Source organism: Solanum lycopersicum, chromosome 7, assembly GCF_036512215.1.
Source record: "Solanum lycopersicum chromosome 7, SLM_r2.1".
In the NCBI taxonomy this organism is placed as follows: Eukaryota; Viridiplantae; Streptophyta; class Magnoliopsida; order Solanales; family Solanaceae; genus Solanum; species Solanum lycopersicum.
Genome location: NC_090806.1, coordinates 34262564 through 34289232, shown reverse-complemented (window position 1 = coordinate 34289232; position 26669 = coordinate 34262564). Strand labels below are relative to the sequence as shown.

The 26669-nt window shown below is 34.6% G+C and overlaps 1 non-coding gene across 1 annotated transcript; it reads right to left on the bottom strand.

Moving 5' to 3' along the window:
• Positions 1–7248: 7248 nt before the first annotated feature.
• On the bottom strand, positions 7249–7321 carry TRNAP-UGG (transfer RNA proline (anticodon UGG)). The gene has a single exon. It is a non-coding gene; the product is annotated as a tRNA-Pro (tRNA).
• Between the last annotated feature and the right edge of the window lie 19348 nt (positions 7322–26669).

The window sequence follows — 26669 nt, the reverse complement described above, 5'->3', positions numbered from 1 at the left end:
GCAATAGCTACATACTCAGCTTCAGCAGTTGAAAGAACCACAAAATTCTGTTTCTTGGTTCCCCAAGAAATAAGTGATGAGCCAGGGAAATGAGTCATTCCAAAAGTACTCTTCCTGTCAACTTGATAACCAACAAAGTTAGCATCTGCAAAACCAACTAGATCAAAAGTGTCACTTGCTGGATAGAAGAGAACCAAGTTCCCTATTTTCTTCAAGTATCTAAGAATACGTTTTGTAGCCTTCAAGTGTGAATCATGATGACATGCTTGAAACCTGGCACACATTCCAACACTATAAACAATATCAGGTTTGCTAGCAGTCAGATATAGCAAGGATCCAATGATTCCCCTGTACATTGTTTGATTCACAAGAGGTTCAAATTCCTCTACTACAAGCTTGGAATTTGTTCCCATAGGAGTATCAATAGGTTTAGAGTCAAACATATTGAATTTCTTCAGTAGCTCCTTAATGTACTTCTCCTGATAGATTTAAATCCCATTTGATGATTGCTTGATTTGTAGACCAAGGAAAAATGTCAGTTCGCCCATCATGCTCATTTCAAATTCCTTTCCCATTAGTGATGAGAATTCTTCACATAAATGTTCTGAGGTGGCTCCAAAAATTATATCATCCACATAAACTTGAATAATAAGTAATTCTTGTTCTCTTTTTAATAAGAACAGAGTAATGTCTATTTTTCCTCTTTTGAAACCATTCTTCAGCAGAAACTTTGACAACCTCTCATACCATGCTCTGGGAGATTGCTTCAGACCATACATAGCCTTATTCAATTTGAACACATGATCTGGTAGTTCAACATCTTCAAAACCAGGAGGTTGTTTGACAAATACTTCCTCTTTCAGATCTCTATTCAGAAACGCAATTTTGACATCCATTTGATAGAGCTTGAATCCCATGAATGCAACAAAAGCTATTAGAATTCTAATAGCCTCCATCCTTGCAACAGGTTCAAAAGTCTCATCATAATCTATTCCTTCTTCTTGATTGTATTCTTGAACCACCAACCTGGATTTTTTTCTAGTGATCACTCCATTTTCATCTAGTTTGTTTCTGAACACCCATCTGGTTCCTATTACTGTTCTGCCTGCAGGTCGAGGAACCAGGTACCATACCATGCTTCTTTCAAATTTATGAAGTTCTTCTTGCATAGAGTTGATCCAATCTGCATTACTTAATGCTTCTTTCACATTCTTGGGCTCAATAGATGATATGAATGCTGAAAATGCAACTAGATTTCTTGTTTTTGATCTAGTATGAATTCCAGAGTTCAAGGGAGAGATAAGATTATCAAGAGGATGTGATGAACTATGTTTCCATCCTGGTCTTGGAGCAGACTGGTTGAGCTGATCAGCATGTTCTTCTTCATCAAGAGTGTCATCATTTTCTGGGGAGTTTAATGTACTCTAACTGGAATTCAGAGTAGTACCAGGTTCCTCATCACACTTTTCCACTTCATCATCCTCTTCAGGTAGACTATGATTTTGATCATCAAAGTCATTTTTCAATTGTTGTTCTGCATCAGCTTCACTTCCTTCAATTTTCTGTGAATTGAACAGCTTGATCACATCATCTTTATCATTTGATCCATTATTTTTTAAGCTTCCATCTTCATCAAATACAACATGAATGGTCTCTTCAATGCATTGAGTTCGTTTGTTGAATATTCTGTAAGCCTTACTCGATGAAGAATATCCAACAAATACTCCCTCATCACTCCTAGGATCAAATTTTCCCAGATCATCCTTTCCATTGTTCAGCACAAAATATCTTCACCCAAATGCTCTAAGATAGCTCAGCATAGGCTTTCCGTTGTTGAGCAGCTCATAGGGGGTCTTATTCAAAATAGCTCTTATCAGACACCTGTTCGTAACATGACATGCTGTGTTGACAGCTTCAGCCCAGAAATTTTGAGGAAGATTTGACTCAATAATCATAGTTCTGGCAATGTTCACCAAGGTTCTATTTTTTCTTTCCACCACTCCATTTTGTTGAGGAGTCTTGGAGCAGAAAAATTATGTCTCGTACCATTCTCCATGCAGAATTGATCTAGTTTTGAGTTCTCAAACTCAGTTCCATGATCAGATCGAATGCTACAAATCACATGATTCAATTTAGTTTGAATCATTTTGAAAAACACCACCAATTCTTCAGGTGTTTCTGCCTTTCATTTTAAGAATCTTGTCCATGTATATCTTGAGTAATCATCAACTATCACCAGAATGTATTTCTTGCCATTTCTGCTTTGAACCTTCAAAGGTCCACATAAGTCCATGTGTACCAGCTCCAGTGTTCTTGATTACTTGCTTTTTGGGCTTAAAGGATGATCTGATTTGTTTTCCTTTGACACAAGCTTCACATATTTTATTTTCTGCAAACTTCAGTTTTGGCAGACCTCGGACCAGGTCCTTAGAAATCAGTTTGTTCAATAAAGATGAGCTCACATGCCCTAGATTACGATGCCAAAGATCAACATTTTCATTTTGAGCACTAAGACATGTCAGTTCATCTCCATGAGACGTTTCTAAGTTGGCCACATACATGTCTTTACTTCTGAAAGCAGTGAGAATTACCTTCTTTGCAGTTAGACTAACCACAGTGCACTTCTCAGAAGTAAATTTGACTTCATTTCCTTTGTCACATATTTGAGACACGCTCAAAAGACTGTACTTCAACCCATCAACATGATACACATTGTCAATTGAATCTTCAAAAGACCTTCCCACTTTACCAACTCCCAAAATGTACCCCTTCTTTCCATCACAAAAAGAGACACCTCCTCCCTGAAGTTTCTTGAGTGAGAGGAAATTTTTGATGTCACAAGTCATATGTTTAGAGCATCCACTGTCCATATACCAACATTGATTGATGCTCCTCTCACTCACCTGCACCAAGAATTACTTGTTTAGCTTGGGAATCCATTTCAATTTGAGTTCCCAGAAGGTAGACAGAGGAGTGATCAGATTGTATTTAGTCCAATAGGGTAGTTTTTGAAACATTCTAACAAAAGACATCGGAGCAGTGACAGATTTTTTCTTTGAAAATCTCTCAGTTGAAACAGGCTTTGGAGGAACAGGTCTCTCTTTTGATAAGTTTTGCCTTTCAGCATAATTAGAGAGTCTTTCATGGGAGTTTCTCCATCCAGCACACTCTCCCTTTAAGTGCCCATTTTTACCACAATGAAGACAAAGCAGATTGTCAGACACAAAAACATACTTACTCTGAGGATTAAAAGGAGGAGCGATGTTCAAACTTACTAGTCATTTCTTATTGAAATTACTCTGGTTTGTTGCATTTGACAACAACTTAGAGGATTTTGTCCACTTAAGAGATTTTTCAGGTTCTTCCTTAAGTTTGACAATATCCTTTTCTAATTTGCTGCTCTTCTCCAAGGACAGTCCCATATTTTTCTAAGAGTTTTTCAATTTTTATTGAATTTCAACTTGTAAACCATTTGACATTCCATTTAGCTTTTCAGCTTCTTGACTTATCTGATTCAACTGGTTTTTAAGTTCAGTGTTATCAGACTCTAGAGACACCATTTTTGACATTTTCTCCTCCAGTTTAACTTTGTTTTCAGTTAAACTGTTAAGTTCAGCATTCATGATGTCTCTTTTAGAGGTTAACTCAATTACAAAATCAATCATAACTTTTGCCAATGTTCTTAATTTTAAGAGAATAATTATTCAGATCATTTTTCATATCAAGAAGAGTCACCTTGTCATCCTCTTTTTCATTTTCTGTATGAGCCATGAGAGCAAACATTTCATTGAAAATGGTTTCTTCTTCATGCACAGCCACCATAGACATATCATTTGGTTCATCAGGATCTTCTGAATCACTTGAAGAGTCACCCATGCAGCAAGAGCCTTTTTGACCACATAGTCAGCAGCAACCTTTCGATCACTCTTACCGAGTACCATGTCCCTTCTCTTCTCTTTTTCACTTCTTGTTTTTTGATGTTCCTTGTTGTCATTTTTTAGCAGAGAACACTCTCTAATAAAGTGTCCAGCTTTTCCACACTTGTAGCATGTATCACTTTGAGTAGCATTTCGAGGACCATTTGTTCCTCTTTTAAAACCTTTGTTCTTTCTCACAATTTTTTGAAATCTGTTGATGAGATATTCCATATCATCATCACTGGAATCTTCATCTGATTTGTACTTCAGCATCAATGACTTATCCTTTTTGACTTCTTTCTTTGATAAATCATGATTTTGATTCATCTAATGTGTCATCAGATTTCCAATGAGAGCATCGATTGTCAGCACCTCAAATCTTTAGCTTCTGTGATTGCATCAACCTTGCTTTCCCAGGATTTTGGAAGAATTCGAAGTACTTTTATGACTTGTTTGCTAATGCTAATAGGTTCACCAAGACTTCTCAGCTCATTAGTAATGGAGGACAATTTTATAAACATCTCATGAATGGTTTCTCCTTCCTTCATTTTGAAGTTTTCATATCATGAGGTCAGCATATCAATCTTTGATTCTTTGACTTGTTCAGTTCCTTCAAGAGCTGTCTTTAAAAAATCCCAAATTTCTTTAGCAGACTCACAAGCTGAAACACGATTGAACTCATCAGGTCCTATCCCACAGACAAGAAGAGTTTTTGCCTTGTAGCCCTTTTCTAGATTTTCTCCATCAGCTTCATCGTATTTCTGTCTAGCCTTTGGAATAAGACTGGTTTTCTCTCAATCCTTTTCTTCTATCACTGGAATAAACGGTCCATCAAGTACAATATCCCATAACTCACTATCATCAGCCATGAGAAAATCATGCATTCTAACTTTCCACCAGCTGTAGAAATGTCCATTGAAACAGGGATGTCTTGTTGAAGACTGACCTTCTTCTAGATTAAGTGGAGCAGTCATTCTAGAACAAATATCACTTCCTTGGTGTTAACCAAATAAATAGTGCCTGCTCTGATACCATTTGATAGAATATGTGCCTTCACTTAACAGAACAATGGACCAGGTCCCTTGCTACACGAATAAGTATAAACAGGAAGTTAAATGCAGTTTGAACCAACAAAATGATTTTACGTGAAAACCTCCTTGCTTAAGGGAGTAAAACCACGACCTGTCTCACAGGATTTTCAATCGTTTTCAGTAATCTTCAAAAGCAAAAGTAAAGCACGATTACAACAAATTTGAGAAGAAGTTTTTAATCTCACGTTCAAACAATAGTCTCTATTGCTTGACAAGCCTAAGTAGAAACGAATCTACCCACTAAGCTATCCCACTTAGAAAACTTAGAATTTCAACACTACCCACTGATTCCTTTATAGTTTCAGGTTTAGTTTACAATGTAAGAACAAGAGAATATATTCTTAAACAGCTACACTAAATGCTCCAGAGATTTCTGCTGTTCTTAGAATGATTCTGCCGTTTTCTTGGTAATGGGCTTTGCAAGAGTTTCTGAAAAGTTCTTTGTCAAGTTGTGAAAACCACAGATGATGTTTAGGAAAGTGCCTTTTATATGGACAAGTCACTTTCTTTAAAATTTTTGTCATTGGTTGGAGAAGTCCCACTTTCTGACGCCGTTGGGAAGAGTGCACCTACTTTCTGTACCTTCTCCAGCCGGCAGTCAACTGGCTCGTCACATTGAGAGCCTGGTACCTTTACAAGGTCCCTGAGTTTGTTTTCATCTTCAACACTGAAGTAAGAAACCTGGTACCTTTACAAGGTCCCTAAGTTTGTCAAATCATCAAAACTGCAAATAACACATCTTTATAAAGTTAAAGTCTCGAACACCAGAAACTCTTCCTGCATCTACAAACAAAGTACCTCCATAGCGTGGACTTCCTAATGTCCATTTTAGCTATATCTCAACCTTATAAGATTACACTACTATTATAAAAATATATATGATAAAATTGAAAAAAATCAACTTTATATTATGCATCATTCCCTTTATATATTGATTGGTTCATCATAATTATCGTATGTAGATATGGCTAATCTATAAAATAAACTGATCTATCGCATCATCTACAACTAGAAACTGCAAATGTAAGAACTATACTTATGTCGACCATTTAAACAAATGCTAAAGATTTTTTATTCTCATCTTTTTATTCACCTAATGTCACCTCTCCTAGAATTTGAACCTTTGTTCTCAAGATTGTTGCTCCAACAGTTCCAGTACTAGGCTACTCCCTTCAAGCTTCTCTTTTTGATTGGTTATTTATTTTTTATGTCATTTATTGGTAACATATTAAGATAACTTTACAACTTAAACACCAATAATTGAAAATTAAAAATACCTATAAAAGTTAAAGAGTTTTATAGATAAAGGATGTTTTGGTAGTAACGGTAGAACACAATTGCAAATAGAGGAAGAGATTGTAGTAGATCTGAGAGTCGACATACAATAGAGACTATAGGTCATATTCATCGTCCAATCACTAGATCTCAAGCATGTAAAAATAAGGCTAGAATAATGTGTTCTCTACATCACACTGACAACACCTTAACTGGATCATGAAGAGTATGAAGGAAGAAATAAAATGAGAGTGGAAAGACAATGGCACAGTGCACAACAAGATAGAGTGTTGTTGCAGCTCTATCAGTTTCCTTGCATGTAAATTAATGTACTACTTTTCCAACAAAATATAACAACATTTTCAACCTTTCTAACTTCTAATTAGCTAAACGCTTAAGTATAAGTAGTCTGAATTTCAAAACATCAATATATATCAAATAACTTCCAAAGAAGTTAAACATTAAAAAGAGTCGTAGTACATCAAAACTACAGTACTTTATGAGGAAACCATAAGTTTTCTCCATATATGAACTTGAAATGTTTATAAGAGTTCGCGAGGTGAAGTCAGCTTTTAGTCTTCTTACTTGTCTATGTTATAGGGCATTCATAATTTAATATTAAATTGTTATATAATAATAGCTTACTCAAAATATCACAGTTATCATCTTCCATAGTTGCTCTTAATTATTTAAATACAGGAACCAGTAAAGCTATGCATTTGTCTTAGAAATATATGAATCCAAAGATATATTAGAATGTGGTATACAATACAGAAAATAATGAAAATACAGATGTACCCCTTGTTGTATTCATCGAAGAGCACCAACTATATTCAACTAACCATCTTAACCCCAATACATTTTGGATGCATATACTAGAATAGTATGATAAAAACCAAAGATTATGTCCAATTTGAAGCGATCTCAAGTGATCCCTCGTTACTTCTCCTTTGAGCAGTAATAGGTAGGGATGACAGGATTTGAACCCGTGACATTTGTACCCAAAACAAATGCGCTACCAAGCTGCGCCACATCCCTTCAATTGTTCCACAGTGTAAAGAGCGAATTCAGAAAAAAGAACGAGATTTGTCAAATTTGTATTCAATGCAATTTATCCTAATGAGACAAAATCGGGAAAAAAATCGATTGGAATAAAAGAAATCAGTTCATTTTCTTCCCTAAGCAGTTTTTTCTACATGTTCAAACAGTGTGAAAAAATCACGATAAGGATCTTAGTTGTGTTGAAAGCATATCTAGTCCTTAAATATATCATAAACAACAAACTAATAGTAACATATATTCCATTAAAAGTAATAAGACAAATGTAACCCAAAACTCTCTGGTTTAATGTATTTGCATTAAACAGACAATTGGAACAAATAAAAACACGTACAAGAATGTCCATTCAGTGTCTTTTTTGAGGCCGTATATTTACCTTTTCTCCTCATGATTAAAATTCTTGCAGATCTAATACCACAGGGAATAACATTAGGCAATAGCATAACTTTTTTTGTCCTACGCTTCTTCAACGTTGTTCCCCGTCAAATAGTCTTGCACAACTCCAAAGCCGAACTCTTCATAGCACGAGCCCCTATTAATTCCAAACACAAACCTCATAGTCAATCCAAAACATATGAAAAATAAAACAAACTACTATGTGTAAGATCCCAAAATGATTTAGGGTGTAGACTCTAACATGTTTGTCTTAAGGTTCTAAGGTCCAAAATGACTTATAATATAGTTTAGAGGCAGTGTTTTGGATGACTAGTCACCTATGTGTCTCATGTGTCTATACGTGTATATATGTTGTTTGTAATGAGATTATGAAGTCTAAAAATAGTTATAATTATGTTTAAAGATACGGAGTTTCGAGAAGTTTGGAGGTCAAATGACCAAGAACGCCCAAGGCGTTCGAAAGATATCCCTTAAGACGCTCAATATGTGTCTTGATGGGGCCTAGCCTGTTTGGATGAGTTACGTGTATTTGTTTTGGGTGAAACTCATGTGAAGGTATACACCTTTTTAAGGGTTGTATATACGTTGGGAACGTCCGGGTACGACTTCTAATGGGCCCCACAAAAGGCCCCACAAGAAGGACCCAAGGCTGGTCGAGACACTGCCTGGCAGTGTCAATCGACGGAACAAACGACGGCCAGTTGGTTGACCAACTGCCCTTTGGTGAGGTCTTATCGATGGTAACTTATCTTGGGAAGGTCTCAACCCAAAATTTGGCTAAGGACCAATCAACGGAAGCCAAAGGGCGGCCAGGCGATTGACCAACGGCCAGTCGATGGGTTGCGTACATGGTGGCCTATAGCTACTATTTTTATTTGAGGGGTGAATGGAATTCACCCCACGTCCTAACCTGACTCTAATAGATTTATTTAGATACTTTTGTGTGTATATAAGTTGTCAAACACGTGAACATCCCATTCCCAAACCCTTCTCAAAAATTAAATCTTTTCCTCCAAAATATTCTCCCTAGAAACAACCATTGTTGGTGAAGCTCAAGAACAACTGGGAGTTTGTCTTTCCATGGATCAATCACCAAGTTTTAGAGGTTTTCATCTAGAAAAAGGTATGGTGATTCATTCGTCTCTAGTTATCCTTCAATCTAGAGAGTTTATCTCAAAGTTTTCAAAGAGAAAAACATGATCAAGTTCTTCTTCTTCAATCTATCCATAGGTTCTTTCTCAAAAAGTTTTTAATGGTTAAATCATGATTAATTTATGTTAATGTATTGGTTTGAATGTTATTTTAATCCAATTGCATGATGAATCCATGTTCCCTCCCTAAATCAATTTAGTCCTTGCATGGGCTTTGTGATCTTGACTTGTTATCGATTGAGTTATGATTCTATTACGTTGAAATGGTTATATCTACTGTTTTTTAAGTGAATTGTTGTTGAATTGATGATGAAGAATCCATGTGGATTAATGTATGAAGGTTTGAACATGCCTAGATTAGTTAACAATGTGATCACTGTAATGTGGGTCTTTAATTGTATAAAAGTGGATTTCGATCATGTTAAGTTGGTTGTAACTACTGTTCTATCTTAATATCATGTTTGAATTATGGATATGAATCTTATATGATTGAAGTAAAGAAGGCTTATATAAATTGAACTAGGTTCTAGTCTATGGAATTGTAACTTATAATCTTGATTTTAGGTTAGTTTTTATATGAATTGATCATGGTTAATTGTCCTTTGCTACTGCCTATAATATAATGTGAGTACGAATTATATTTAATGGATCCAATATGGATCAATTCATGATAGTTTTAATAGGATTAACCTATGTAAACTTACCTTTCCTGAATTCCTAATATGAAGCATGCTTACAATAAATTCGACTTTATTGGAAATTTTAGTAGCGTCTCATTTAGGCAATGAATTCTTTGACTAATGATATACATGTATTTTATTTATGAATCTTGATTGATAAACAAGACTAGGGAAATTGATTGATGATCTATGCTATCTATTCTCTAGAACAATGGTAATGTTTTGCACTATTTGTATTATATTATAGCATGATATTGTAGTAACTTGTACATGATTAAGTCTATGATTAAAGTACATATAGCTACTTCCCTATATATATGAATTGTTGATAAACAAGGTGTATTGATCAATGATGATCAAAGGGTGAGAAATTGGTAAGGATGCTTATCTCCTCTACTTTTCTATATAATGTAGTTGATGGAGCCTTGTATGGCATTGTGTGATATGGTCCACTTATGGTGGAGGTGTTTACTTTATTTTCATTATATACGTGTTAACCATGGCCTTGAAGGCAAATTGATGAACATATGAACATGTGCTTATGATGATACTATAAGAGGTTTATGGCTACTTTCCTATTCTAGTTGTGATCTAGGTTGTATGGCTATTGTATAAGCATGTGTATATCCATGTTAGGGTAAAGTATAGGTGCTGCCGTTAATGTGTTAAAAATGGTTAATAATCCCTTACCTATGAATGCATGAAAATACAAGTTAGGAGTCTTAAGTGTAGTATGAAGTTGGATTGTCTCCTATGCTATTGTGTGCTGTGTGGTTTATGCTTGAAAGAGTATTATGGTCTAAGAGGGTTGCTTCCTCAATGTGTTGCTGATATCCATTATGTGATCATGTTGACCAATGTACACACACTCACGTTACATGCATATTACAAGTATTATAGGTCATGGTGTCTAAATGAAAGGTAGTTCTCATATTCACTAGTGTCTACTACTATGCATGTTAAGATGATGTTTATAAAAGTATGATATGTGCTTCCTTAGCTAGGATCACTTGATAGGTTTTCTAGTATGGGCAAGAGTATGGGACTTTGCTTATGCGCATATATGTATACACACACATGAATAATGATCTAGTCAATAGAGCAGCCTTGCAAAGTGTGCTCAAGTGTATCCGTAAAACTAGATAGTGCTAATACATATGCTATGTCCATGTGAAAGGATCTTCTCACATGATTAAGGTTGATGAACTTTCATCTATGACCTATGAGCTAAACCTATGAGAGGATGAATCTCCTAAGCCTTTATTTTATAAAGTAATGTTAATGAAAGCTTTTCAATAAAGGGAACTTAGATTAGCACCGAGTGAACTTGAATATGAGTGTTTGTCCCTTCCCAATGTCGGAAGGTAGGTCACCATAAATCTCATGAGGTTTATAACCACAATGCTTCAATAGGTATAAATAAGGATTCCATAAGTGAATAACCATAATGCCCCATCTTGGCATATAGAGGGTTTTCACATGTACCTCCAAGTTCCATAATTATGCTTACCACATAGGATATATCAATGTGATATCACTTAGTATGCTAGCATGTGTTAATGTTCTACCTTGTCTAGGTAAGAACACCTTCCATTGGTGTAAAACTCTACAATACCAAATTCCATGTTTATCACCCATGGTCTTAGTGTCGGTTAAGGTTATAGTTTCCCTAAAGTGAAATGGAAAATGGAAGTAAATGAATAGGATGTTAACTAGGAGGACTTAAGGTAAGTTACTTAGGATAGGTGGAAGTAATGAACCCATCTAGACATTGCACAAGTAGCTCCTTAGGAAGTCTTAGGAAGGTGACCTATAATCTATGATTATGTTTATGTCCATATGCATGACTTTATAGTATTAGTCTACTTGTTATGAAGATGTGCATGGTATAAGTCTATATGATGTGGTTCTATCCTTATATGCACTATTTTGGTCTAAATGACTATATGATGAAGGTCTTGTATTAACATGAATGAAGCTGTCTTCACTTACATGTTGATATATGAATTGAATGTTAAGGTTTGTGGTCTCATGAAGGGTTTACTAAGAATGTATGGGGTTATGGGGCTCTATATGTTCATTGCACTAGTAGACTAAGATTGGGGTCATGAACAAGGTCTAATAATGATGAATATGCAAAGAAGTAAATATATGTGTTACTTGATGTAGCTTATTGTAATGTTCCTAAGGCCTTGACCTAAATGTGTCTTCGATCAATTGTACTTATATGATGATATGTGTTGGCTTAGGTAGGTTAAATGAATGTTTCCTTGTGGCCTTAAGGTGATGCATTGCACCCAAGTATCATTAAAAGGTTACTTGGGAAGTTTATGAACAAAAGAGAAGATGGTTCACTGTTAAGGGAAAAAGAGCTTACTGTAATGTGCCTTAAATATGCAATAAATTCTATATGTGATCTTATGTGATGTTTAGCCTTTGAATATGTTTATATGAAGTGTGTGAATGATATAAATGCTATCTTATAAAGGTTATATGAAGATTCAATAAAAAAAAGGTATGAAGTATGATTTCAAGAAAATGCCCCTTTTAAATGCATGTTTTTGCATGGTCGCCATACTTAGTGCATTCTTGTACTAATCCCATTCTTCTCTACCTTTTACACAAAGTGTAGGTTATTGATGCTTAAAGGATGTCTATGATTAAGGAGCTTGATATGTGATTCCTAAGCTCAAAGAAAGGGGTCCTTAAGTTCTAAGGATTCCCTACTCATGTCTTAATATGAAATGTTTAAAGATTATATAGTTATGTCTTATGTTGTAAGGGTCGTGTCCCTAATGTATTCTAAGGTTGTTGAGTCTTTGATGGAAAAGAGACTTAGGGTCTAAATATGTATTATGACTTGTATTATATAATATATATATATATATATATATATATATATATATATATATATATATATATATATATGAAGGTATGCTTCTAGCATATGATGTGCTATGAAAAGTTCAAATTTTATTGCTAAATTTACTATGTCAATGCGATGAATGATACCTATGGGCTTGTATAAGACCTCCGAGAGGTCAAGTACGCCATGTTATTTCTAGAGGGTGCTCCCCGAGTGTGACAAATGTGGTATCAGAGCCAGGTTGGTTTTTAAATGTGGTTTAGGGTCCAAGAAGTCTATTATTGCCACGTCTAGTAGAGTCTAGTATCATTGGTGGTGAGTTGCGACACATTAAATGGTACGAGAGGCTATAGAATGATAGAGTTTCTCTTTTTCATCATTCTCATATCGTGACATAGAACTTAAATCTATAAGATCTCTCTCTTATGTTTTCTTGTCCGGTGGTATTTTAGATGTGATTGCTTGGATGAGATTATCTCTATGCTTGAGGGAGAAAAGGTGAGCTTAATTGCTTATCTTGGTTTAGTGGTTTGAATGAGTATTTGTGAAGGTGAATTTTGGCATGTTTTGATGATGTGATGCCAATTATGGCTATATGAAAGTTTATGTGAAATAGCATGTTATATTGAAAAATGTATGTCATGATATCGTTAAAGTATGTTAGAAGTTACTATGGTTGACATGAGTTTCTTTTGGGAATAATGTGTTGCTATATAGTTTTGCATGATGGTAGCCTTATGATACGATTTGAACTTGAAATGCTTTGTGACTACCTATGAAAGCATGTTACCCTAAGAATATGTTCTTAAAGGTGATTAATGTTTCCCTTTGTATATTTGTGGTCCTTGATAAGTTGCCTAGTATGGATTGGAGTCATTTGCATATACTTGATCCTAGGTGTGATTATAGTATGCATGCTTATGTGGGATGAGTTGGTAAAGTTTTGTATCTCATATTGTCATGCTTTTCCCATCAATTGCCTAAAAATGTTGCATTTTTGGAATGTTGAAGCATGCTTATTGTAATGCTAGGCAGCTTACTGTAATATTTTTGGAAACCAATTAAATTGTTCTTTGATTTGATGTTGTAAAAATGTGTATAGAATTGATGCATATGAGCATGTTAATGAATGTGAAAAGGATAATTTCTATTTGGAATGAAGAATGAGAATCTTATGTCATGATGAGTCGTAGAATTGTTTCTAACTTCTTATTGTATTGTGAGCCCCTTTCTGTTGTGGAATTGATGTTACCTAGAATTGAGGGTTGTACTCTTACCTATGTATGTGATGATGTGGATTTGATTGACCTAGAAGTTACCTTACATTAATGTTGAAAGAAAAAGAAAGAGTCCTTAAGGCTAAGTTTCCTCTGTTGTTTCCCTTAATGATGTATGACCTTGGTGTTTATGGTATTGTATACAAACATTATGTGATTGAATGAGATGACCTAACCTGATAGTTGTGGATGAATGACCTAGCTAATAATGTTTAGAATACGTTGGTGTTCCTATGTTAACTTACTGTAAATTCTTGTAAAGTTGTAATCACTTTTAAGTGATGAAAAGAAGGTTACTTAGTTAAAATACTCTTAAATTGGGTTAAGTTAATCTTAATTGGGTTTACCCTAAGTGGGGGATGGTTATGGAGTAGCAAGGTCGTAGATATTTTCTACCTTGTCCTTCTATTCTTACTTGAGCTTGAAAACAATTAATTCTTGGTATGTTCATGAATAGAGTTTGGCATTAAAATATGAATTGTATGACCTTTATATGTTTGGTATGTATTGATTGACATTACCTTAAAGATATTGTGAAGATTCCAAAGTGCATGAAAGAAAACTTTTGATAAAATCCATGTTTTCTCATGTTAAATTTCATCTTGATATGCTAGTTGTGCATTTGACTTCATGAGATTAGATAAGGAACATGGTAATAGTCACTTGTGAGGTAAAATGTTTAGCCTTATAATGAAAAGTTGAGTCTCTTTAAAATGAAATATGTTGAGTCTCTTGAAAATTATGTGACTCGAATGGTTTGGGAAGCATGATTGTAGGCTCACTTTTGAAAAGTGAAAGCATGTTTAGCTAAGTGTTAATGTGTGTGCCTATGATTTGTGTTGTTCTCCTCAAATGATGCTTACTGTGAAGGTGAGTACTATGTTAGAAATTTACATTTTGTGAAATTTTTTCCTATTTTTTTAGATGTACTTGGTGTGACTTACCATTTAGACTTCACTAGGAAGGAAACATGATCATACCTTGGTTCAAAAGTTGAGAATTTCTCATTTTAAGAGGAAATTGACCTTGTACTTTGTTTAGGTGTGAACTCCTCATACATGTAAGTGTGTTGAGGAGAAGGACATTCCTCCATGGACACCACTAAACATGGTATTGTTGAGTATAAACTTCATGGAACTAGTTCTATCTATAATGATCTTTGTTTATTCAATTAATTCAAGTCTATGTGCAGAGAAGTATGAGTGCCTAAATTGTTTCTTGAGTGTTGTTGAAATCTTCCTAAGGGTGACTGAAAGAATAGTTGCAAAATGATCTCTTAATGAATTGAAGTGTAATGACCATGTTATGATTAGGAGAAGGATGTTCATCCTATGAACATGATAAGATCCTTTGTGTTTGATGCATTAAAGAGTGTGTGAGTAATGGTTTTTCTTGATTGTGTGCATTGAGTGCTAAATGATTTGATGATGTTATAAAGGTAATAAACTGCTCTATGATGCATTGAAGTCCTTGTGGTGATTAAAGTATTCTAAGTGTCATTCAAGGACGAATGTTTCCTAAGTGGGGGATTGAGTTAGGGTTTCTAGAGCCTAACATGTTTGTATTAAGGTTCTAAGGTCTTAAAATGACTTATAATATGGTTTAGAGGCAGTGTGTAAAGTTTGAGGTGATATGGAAGTCCAACGTCAAGGGACGACCAAAACTTTTGACGACTAGTCACCTATGTGCCGCATGTGTCTATACGTGTATATGAAGAGTTGCAACTATCTAAAAGTATTGTTAGAGATTATGCATTTTCGAGTGTATCATTTGGTGGATGTTTACTTTATCATTTCCTTCGTTGGGTTAGATAAGTTTGATCCTTCCTTGGTGAGTATTTGATGTCTAAAGTTTGATAACTTAATTTTGTGGAAATATTATGTTGTGAAAAGGAAATATTGATAAGATCTGTGATGGTTTGCACATTATGGTTGTGGTGATTTGTTCACTTCCGATTGTAACCGATATCGATTTAGAATGTTATCTTAGTTATGTGAGAAAATATTCATCATGATGATTGTGTTATGGTTGATGAGTTTCGCTTTAGATTGAGTTCATGGGTTAGTCAGTGGCTTGACATTCACTCCTGATTTGTAGATATTTCAAAATTTGAATCGAAAGTTCAGTTCTTAGTAGTTGATCTTGATCGAATGGTCTTAAGGAGGAGCTCACTTAGAGATATGAACACTGACTGATAGGTCATAACTTAGACTTTTGTAACGTCGATTGCTTTTCCTTATGTTTGAGGACGAACATAGTTTTTAGTGGTGGACAATGTAATGAATCAAAAGAATTATTTTTGACAATAAACATAAATAGTAACGTTTTACTCTTACAATAGTTTCCCCGAGTAACTTTATGATCAATCGGTGAAGTTGGCTTGAAAAATTTAAAATATTCGATAACTATAATTATTTAATTATTAGACAAATTTTTTAAGTTGATAGATAATGGGCTAAATTGATTATTTATTTAATGAGCAAATTACAGAATCACATACTTTTAAGGTGAAATTACAATCTATCCTTAGAAGTTTATAATTACAAAAATGCCTCAAATTGATACAATAATATAAGCGATGATATAATAATCTAATGCGTGAGATACACTAATCTAATGCGTGAGGAATATCTTATACTTGATACACTTATTTGATGCGTGATATACATTAATTTAATGCGAGAGATACACTGAAATGATGTGCGAGATACACTAATCTGATGCACAAAGTATATTTTATACATAATACACTAATTTGATACTTGAGATACACCAATGTGATGCACTAGAGATACACTAATTTGATGCACGGATATATTAATGTGATGCGCTAAAATAAGGGATTTTATAAATTTGTAAAACTTATAGGAGATCATCCTAGCTGACTACAACCAGAAGACTAACTTAAGCATACAAAAGTTAAATAAAATTTATGAAACTGAAAAACAAAACTTTGACTCAAATGAAAAACACTAAATAATACAATATATTCAATTTACCATAAATAGGCAAATTATGTCTTTAAAACATTGTAATAAATGATTAATATAGACTCCTCAACTATAATGACTATCTATGAAGTCTCTAACTGATAATGATGAAAGTCGGGATAAGACATGACATCCTGACTAAACAGAAAAGTAAATAAAATCCTTCTTAAGCAAGGAAGCGCACCATAGCAAACTCGAACTCTCAGATGTATTAGCGAAGCTCCCATTGAAATCCTGAATACATGTGTTTGCATCATGAGACAATGCAGGCCAAATGGCTTAGTTGATGGAATGTACGAGCAAGTAATGAGAATTCAAAACATAGCATAATCTTGAAACTTGATAAAAAGGAAACATACTTACCTTTTCTGAACTCACTCAACTTTAGGAATACTCAAGGATACTCAAAACTACTAAAACTTGCTCAACTTCGAAGTACTCAAAGATAAGATACTCAACTTAGAGATTAGACATTCAACTCAAATATTAGATACTTAACTTTAAAGATATGATATTCAACTAAATGAAGCACAAATCTACTTAAGGTACTCTACTCCTGATACTTAACTGTATGCATTTTAGTATAAACGTATTTTAAAACAAGTGCAATATAAAGAAAAGCTGTTTAAAAACATAATATCAACTCCGTTCATATAAAAAGGATATAACATAATGCTGAAATGTATATGAAAATACAATTAACTTATGTATATAAAATTCAGTAACTTTTATGGGAGTTTCTCTAACCGATGACCATCACTTAAGAGTTATAGTGATGATACAATATTTTACCTCTTGCTACCAAGGACCATATTATACCTTGACATCAGTGTAGGACCTAACTTAACTTAGTGGATCCACTAGTCTATTGTGGAAAAGATTCCTCTAAAAAGTACGACCCTTTTCTACCCATGGTGGCTACATGGTTTTATGGATACGTGAGTTATCTGAACTCATGCTCGCTCCTAATTCAATGCTCAATAGTACTCCCAAAATATACTAGCTCTTATGTTTTAAAAACATACTTCTTCTGTGATTTGAGATTAGTGCTCAAAGATTTAGCTCAAGGCTATCTTGGAAATCTCAGTTTCTGTTCTTGCTTCATTTAAAAACCTATTATTATTTTATGAAAACTAGCCTGAAGGATCTTTGAAAATCTTAGTTTTCGTTCTTATTTAAATGTGAATTTTTTTTAATATCTTTGGAATACTTAGTCCCCATATACTTTTGAAGAAATGAACTTCAACTTTACTTTTTACTCTTTACTCAACATGAATTTTAAGTCTTAAAACAAAGTTAAAACGTTTGTAAAAGACTTTTGAAAACTTTATAATATTTACTTGGACTTGACTTTGAACATTCCTTGAATTGAAGTGTGGATTCAAGGTTCATGATTTCATGTTTATGGATGATTTAATGATTTTCAACTTGGAGGATTCATGCGAAATTATGAGCATAAACTACTCAACTCGAAAACTCAAAGGTACTTCTCATCTGAACATTGTTCGACTTATAAGGTTCATGCTGATATATGAGAATGAATAATTCAACTCAAGGACTTCATGGGTAACATATAATAGTCCCATGATTATAAATATAATCTCAAATGGGTTATAAACTCAATACTCAAGACTTAGAACTTGAAGATACAACTTCTCTCAAAGATACTCAATTTTTGAAGTACATGCGAAATTTATGGGCATAAACGACTCGACTTAAAGGTCTACATACTACATGGAACTCATTTACATGGCTCTTCTCATTCTCTAGTTTACTTTCTCAAAACTGAATCAATGATGGATCTCAAAGAATTTACAATTGAACTTAAATACTTTCTTGAAGTCTGCTCTTAACTTTATCTTGAATGTGTAATATGAACAAGAGTTATGATTCATGATGTGAAGGATTTCAATAAAAATATTGAAATTCGATAATTAGTAATAGAACTTTAAAAAAAAACATGAACTCATGAACTCAAAATAAACTTATCTCTACAATACTCAAATCTAGGAGTAGAATCCTAGATTATTCTTTTACTGAGCTGAAAGTAGATGTAGGGTGTGAGGACGAACGAGTCCAACACTATGATTGAATTAAATACCTAGAAGAACAATCTTGAAGAATAACTTGATTAGAATACTTGAAACCCTATCCTGAAGGTAAACAATCAAGAATTCTTGAATTAGTTTCTTGAAATATCTATGAACAAGGATTATGATTTTCATTAGTGAACATGAAAACCTGATTGTTTTTAGACTTTTATTAGTCGAAATTAAATTATGGTTTTCTTGGAGGTAAAAATACAAAAATAACTATTTTTAATATTTTCTCATCGGCTAATTCCTATCAGCACTATATAGGTTACTAAACTAGTCATAACTTTTTACTCAAAAATTGGATTAAAGCGAAATTGGTGGCCTTGGGAAGTAGATTCAATTAAATTCTGGATCATGTAATTATTAATATTTTAAGAGATATAGTTGTATAAAGTTGACCCAAGTAGAATCTTACGTCAAAACTAAATGAAAGATTATAAACACTTATCAAGAACTTAAATCCTTAAATTTCAAGAACAAAATTACACTGAAGAAATTATGATTTAGTGTATGGGTGAACGAATCCAACACTATGGAAGCTTACATACCTATTAGGGATTAAACCCATGACGAAAATCCGCAACAAAATGCAACACTCGCGACGAATACTTGATCCTCTCATGAACTCTCAACTAAAATTGTAAGCGTATACTAGGATTACAAATCTGAACCTAATAGGATTATACCCTTATAACCTTAATAAAAATGAATCAAATCTGTCTGGGTAAGGAAAAGACCAAAATGCCCCTCACTATATTCGGCTAACTTTCCTTAACTGGACAACATAACTTCCAAATGTCATATCTCACTTATTCTAACTCAAGACTGAGCAAAATCGATGGCGTTGGAAAGATAATTTAAAGATATTTTCTATGGTATCTTGTAGAACACCTAATTCATCATGTATTAGGATTTATGGTCATTTCAAGTTTACCCAAAACTCATACTTAGTTTAACCCTCAAAAATTTCAGATTTCGCTATATTCTAATTTAGATCTTTTAGAATTCAAGGTGCTACATCTAGTGACCTTAACACTTTACAAAAATTAATTTCTTGGTGAAATATCACTCACTACGAAGAATGGTTTGAGTCTTTGTAACATCTCTTAGCTTGTAATAGCCCAGAATAATCTAAGAAACTAAAATTGATCATTTTAGGAAAGAATAGGAAAAATAAAAAAAATTCCTAAGTTTAAAAAGGTGGTTTTTTGTCATTCTCAAACAGTCATAATTTCTAGGTCATGGTGAGTTAGAGTAAGTTCTTTATATGGTTGTAAAGCCCTGAAAAGTATATTTCTAACGGCGACGAGTTTGCACAATGTTGATATCGTATGAGGAAGATATGTCTTTCAGAAGTTGAGTTGTTGATGTGAAGAAAGTTCGATTCCGGATATTAGTAAAGTGAAACTTGTCTTTTCACCCATCTATTTCCGAATTCATTTTAAGGGTTTATTTGGGGTTAAAATAACTTGGAGTTCAGAATAGAAAGGTTATTTATGCTTAGGGCTTGGATAAAGAGAAAAGAGAAGAAGGAAAAAGAGAGAAAATTATGTACCTTTTTTTAAAGCAAAAACTCTTAATTGTTCGTATCCCATAACTATGGGCTAGTTTACTGAGACAATGCTATAGTTTACAAGCTTCTTTAATAGAAGGAGGTTAAGAAAGATAGCTGAAAGTGCTAGCATAAGGAAGAGATTCTATGGATGGAAAGAGGCCCTTCCATGCTTTCAAGGTTTCGGCATTAAAAGTCAAAGTATTCTTTGTTTAAGTTAAATAATACAGTAAAGGAAATCGGATGTGAATAATGTCGTGAAAGAACGATCCAACCATCTAAACTGTGGCCAACATTTGAGTAACTTTGTACTCAACATGAGTGGTGTAGTAATGACAGAGAAGCAAGAAGTCTATCATGTAAAGATCAAGAATTCATCAAGAACGTCAAGATCTTCGAGTGGAATTCATCGGGATAATTCCTATTATATGTAAGATCTTTTTATGTTGGGTTAGTTCACTTACACAACAATTTCTTAAATTCAGAGAATTTTGACTAGATTGAATGATGAAAAGTGAAGTTCTTGAAGAACGTTGTTGAAATCTTGTTGGTAAAGTTGTTACAGGCCTTTATTTGATTTGATTCATGTTTTTGGGTTGTTTATGGATTCTAATATATTTGGTATTGAGTTTATAAGTGATACTATGTGTTTAGGGAAAGATACATGGAAGTTTACAAGGTTTAGAGATGAAAAATAGAGAAGAAAAGTTGGAACTCGTATCTAACAGGCCCTAGGGCCGCGTTTATCATAGCCCCTCAATATAGGCGATGTCCGACAAGACCTGGCGCGCCGCGCCAGCTAGAGAATCTCAGGAGAGCCTGTGTCCGTCAGGTTATGGAGCTCCACGCCTCTAAGAGCGCCAAGGACGCCTGGAGACTCCATTCTTCCCGCATCTTTTCGTACTAGTTCCTAAGTGATGTACCTACATTTCTTAGTTGATTTCAGCACTCTAAGGTACATCTAAACATAATGAAATTATCCATAACATGAAATCATGAACCTTGAATCCATAATTCAATTCAAGGAAAGTTAAGATCAAGTCAAAGAAGTTAAGAGTCAAGTCTAAAAGTTAAGAAGCAAGTCAAAGTAAGTTCTTAAAAGTTTTCAAGAGTTTTAAACGAACATTTTAACTTTGTTTTAAGGATCAATCTACAAGTTGAGAAAATAGTAAAGAGTTGAGTTAAATTCTCAAAAGCTATAAGGGAACTAAGTATTTCCTAAGAGTTAAATTACAAGTTAAGGAAAGAGTAAAAAGTTGAGTTTAATTCTCAAAGGTTATAACGGAACGAAACATTCCCTAAGAGTACAAATGTTTTCACATTTTGAGAAAGAAAGGAAGCTAGACTTCAAATAGAGCCTTTGGCTAGTTTTTAGTAAAGAGGAAATTATGATTTCCAAGAGAGCTTTTAAAACCTTTCTTTGAGAAAATTATCTCAAACTAGAGAAGAAGTTGTTTTTAGAACATATGAGCTAGGTATTTTGGGATTAGTATTGAGCACCAATATGGGAAGCGAGTTCATATTAACTCAAGCCCCTATAAACCATGTAGCTAACATGGACAGATGAAGGGTCATACTTTTTAGATGATTCCTTAGTGCTTTTTAGCATAGACTAGTGGATCCACTTAGTAGTTCAGCTTCTATACTGACGGCAAGGTATAGGACAGTCCTCTTGCAACGTGAGGTAAGAAGTTATGCCATCACTTAGGCTCATAATGATGATTGTCGGTTAGAGAATCTCCCACAAAACCATATTACTTTCATATATAAGTAAAGTTGAGTTTGTTATTGCTTTTTATTTAACGAACTAAGTTGTTTTACCATTTTACAAAGCTTTATATATATCGCATGTGTTTTAATTGCCTTATATATATACATTGAGTTGAGTATTCATGACTTGAGTAGATTCAAGGTATGTTCATCTTATCTTTCAAGCTTTAAGTTATCATTTAGCATTCCAACTCGCATACTCGTACATTAAATGTACTGATGTCAGGTGGCTTGCATCGTCTTATGATGCAGACGAAGGTAACTAAGATAAGCATCATCCAGCGCCTCGTTGATCCAGTTGAGCATTTGTAGTCAATGGTGAGCCTCCTTGCATTCTAGAGGAAACTTTTCATACACTTTAAGTATTTCGTTTATAGGATGTTGTGGGGTCTGTTCGAATATCCATCTTAGTATTGTAGAGGTTTTGATAGAAAGTCAGATAGTCAGTTTGAGTCTCCTAATTCTGTATTTAAGATATTTTATTATAAGACTTAAGTACCAGTTTGGCCAACTTATTATTTCTTTAAGTTATATCATGAGATTTTATATTTGAGTTAAGTCTTCCACTGAGGTAAGTAAGACAGACTGAGGGTTCTCTCAAGACCAGCAATGGTCATTGGGTGCCGGCCATGTCCAGGGTGTAGGCTCGGGGTGTGAAAAACTTGGTCTCAAATCACAGAGTTCAAGAGTCGTAGGGAGTCTATGAAGCTGTGTCTATAGAGTCTTAGTCATCAGTGTGAAGTGCGCCACATCTATGATTAGGAGGCTACAACATATAGAAAATCCTCAATTCTTTTATATTCCTTCGTGTATTAGAGTTTATCTCTAAAAGTCTCTCTAATTTATGCTTCCACGTGTTTCACATAACTATTCATCTACGAAGAGAAGCACGAGATCACTCAGCTAGGAGAAATGTTGAACCTCGGGAACAAGAGATAGCCAATGCACCTAAAGTGCAACCTCAAGAGGAAGTTAGCAATATTGAGTTCCTTGAAGCTATTAGGACGCTGAGTCAGGTTGTGACTAACCAGATTGGTCAATAGGGGGGGTTAGATGAGTAAAGAATGACACCTCAAGTATTCGTGAATTCCTGAGAATGAATCCTCCAAGTTTGACCAGTTCTAGCACTTTTGAGGATCCGGAGAACTTCATGAAAGAGTTGAAAAAGATATTCGATGTGATGCATGTCATTGGTGTTGAGATAGTTGAGCTAGATGCATACCAAATAAACAATGTGTCTAGGACTTGATTTGACCAGTGGAAGGAGGTCAGAGATGAGAATGCACCACATAAGAATGGGGATTGTTTAGAAAAGGTTTTCTTGAGGCGTTTTTTTCCCCGAGAACTGAAATCAAGGTGCGAGAGTTCCTTACTATAAAACAGGATTCTTTGAGTGTGCGTGAGTATGGGTTGAAGTTCACCCAACTTTCTCGCTATGCTCCTGAGTTGGTTAAGCATATGAGGAGCAGAATGAGTTTATTTATCACTGGCATGTGTTGTGCATCTAGTAAAGAGGGTACAACTGCAATGTTGATCGGTAACAGGGATATATCCCGATTGATTGTCTATGTGCTGCAAGTTGAAGAAGAGAAGTTAAGGGACATAGAGGAGTACGGGAACAAGAAATCAAAGATTGGGAATGAGTCTGGGCAGTAGAAAAGTGGTTCAAATCAGCCGCAATTTCAGAAACAAAAAGGGCAAGCACCATCATTTTCTAGTTCACCCGCGCCTAGAAATAGAGTGAGTATAATGGACAGAGTTCGCAGAACTTCAAGGCTAGACCAACGTAGTATAAACGTAGTGTGGCACAAAGAGGTATTTGGTCTCTTTCATGTGGTAGGTGTGGTGGAAACTACGCTGGTAAATGTGATGATGGCTAGTCAGGAAGCTTCAAGTGCAGTAAAGAGGGTCACATTATGAAAGAGTATCCTAAAAATAAGCAGGTTGGTATGCGTGTGAGTTTTGTTGGAGAAACATTTGTTTTTCATAGGATTTGGCAGCACTTGAGATCATATTTGAAAGGTGTTTAACGATGAAAAAGGTATGAGTTTTCTTCCTCTTTTTCCCTTTCCCAAGAGACCCTTAAGATTCAGTCGAATTCTAATCCAAAAATTAGGAATGTTCACCTTTGCATGTCCCTGTCACTAGCTCCCATCAATTGATGTAGGTTGGATATGTTTGCTGGTATAAATTAGGGTTATAATGTGTTTTCTTGATGATTATGTTCATCTATGTATGTTGGATTTATGTGATGATGAAAATGTCTGCAATGTGTGTGTAGCCATGTTCTTGGGCATGTTTTGGAGCATGAAAATAGCATGTTAAAGCATTGTGTTTTTGTATAAGAATACTTGGAAAATATGCACATAATAATGTACGAAATAACCAGCGAATTAACCTAAGAATCTAACGTACAAATCATTTAAAAAATGGACTAAAAACGTGACCGAATCTGGAAATTTAGTCTCGGTTAAGAACAAAATGAGTGCTGAAATTTTTAAAAAGATTTTTAGATGTGAGGTCATTAGGATTGAACCCAAGACCTCACCATAGGCAAGCTATTAAAAATTCAATAATAAAAATGAGGTAAGGGGGATTTGAAATGGGGTAAGGCTCAAGTGAAAGAATGAAAGAGAAAAAGATTTTTTTTTTAAAAAAAGAGGTATTTGGGGATCGAACCTACAACCTCTTTGATAGGTGAGGGAGATAGAAGAAAAATGAAAGAAAAATAAAATATGGGGTGTGGGAATCGAACCCACAACCTCTCGGATAGTGGAGGAAGTTAGGAGAAAAATTAAAGAAAAATAAAATGAGGCTATGGGGAATCGATCCCACATTCTCTTGGTCTCCATCGAAAAAGAGAGGAAAGAAAAAGAAAGAAAAAAGAAGTGAGCTGAAAAATATAAATAAAAAATTTAATATGATACTAAGTGTTGCCCAAGGATTCGAAGTTGGGTTCCCTTTCCCACTTCCGTATTGATACGTAAGCCTTACATGAATAAATATTTAATGAATGCTGCCCAAATAGAAATTGAACTCGAGACCTTGGCATAGTTACAAGATGGTCTTGTACCTCATAATCTTGGGTAAGTATGAGTCACTTAGACGAATTATGAATGAAGCCTCATGGCTTGTACATATGAATTCATAAGTCCAGCGTACATTTAAAAGTAAGTGAATCTAAGATGTATGTGATGAATTGATGTAACTCCAGGGGGATTAAGTACGAGTGTGAAACACACCAAAAGTTCAAGTGCATTGGCATATGACGAAATGAACATTTACGTAATGGGGCGAGTAATTATGAAGATCTACTATGCTAAAGCTAATGAAAATAATGACAACATAATAAGAGGCTAAGATGAATAGTGAAGCAAGTCTTAACCAAGCCTAGAAAAATGTTACCAAATGTACTCACCTATGGGGGTGTGCAATGATGTAGAGTAAAATCTCAAGCATACTCCAAAACAAAGTGTTAAGAAAGAATTCATAGTTAATAAGCAACGAAAGAGTGACTACCTGACGATAGGTTAGTGCAAGTGAGACAAGCTACATCTATGCCTAAAAATCAATGTTACTAAATGAAATTTCTAAGAGAGTATATTCTGCTATACGATGAATAAGCAAAGAAAGAGGGCTACATGAGTATAGGCTAGTACAAGTGAGACAAGTTGTATCTACGCCTAGAATTAATGTCCCTCAATGTAAATTCCAGAAGAGCATATGTATGTTATACGATTAGTAAACAATAAAAGGTGAGAAAAGATGAAACAAAAATATGTTAAGAAAGAACAGGGTGGCACCACAATATGAGGCTAGTGCAAGTGAGACAGGATGTACCTACGCGATTATAATGTCATCAGAAGTACTCACCTAAGAGAATGTTGAATATTAAGAAACAAGTATTAATAACACTCTATATATAAGTGTAAGGACAATTCACGCTTAATACTAAAGAAGAGATGCTAAATCATATAATGAGCTATGACTACACATGCTAGAAACTTTGATGATGTGTGATTTAAATGTAAATAGGAAGATTAAATGGAGCACCGATAAGCTAGATATGAGTGGTGATGCTTTCTTTCGGGAAGAGCACAGGTTCACGTAATTCTCATGAGATGGGACTGTCCACCAAGGTGGGTATGGGTCTCCTTAAATTTCCTAGTCTTTGAATTATATTGCCAACATAGGGAACTAGCAGTGGTTTTCCACCTAAGCGAGCTAGGGATGTTTTGATTTCACCTTGTCCATTGACTCCATCTTTTTCGGTGTGGGGAAGACAACGAATTTCATAATGCTCACATGATCTATGTCGGTTAAAGTTGAAGTTCCTCAAAGTATGAAAGATAATGAAATGAATGATACCAAAGGTTTTTGGATGAGATAATCAATAGGGTAACTAGACTCAAGTAATGACACTGGGTCATTCTTAGTCATTGCACAGTGAACCCGATGAGAATCTTAAATAATATCCTAGGCATAGATGGTGTTCACACTAGCCTACGAACGAATAAAAGTGAAGTACGTACCAATGAACGAAGCACAC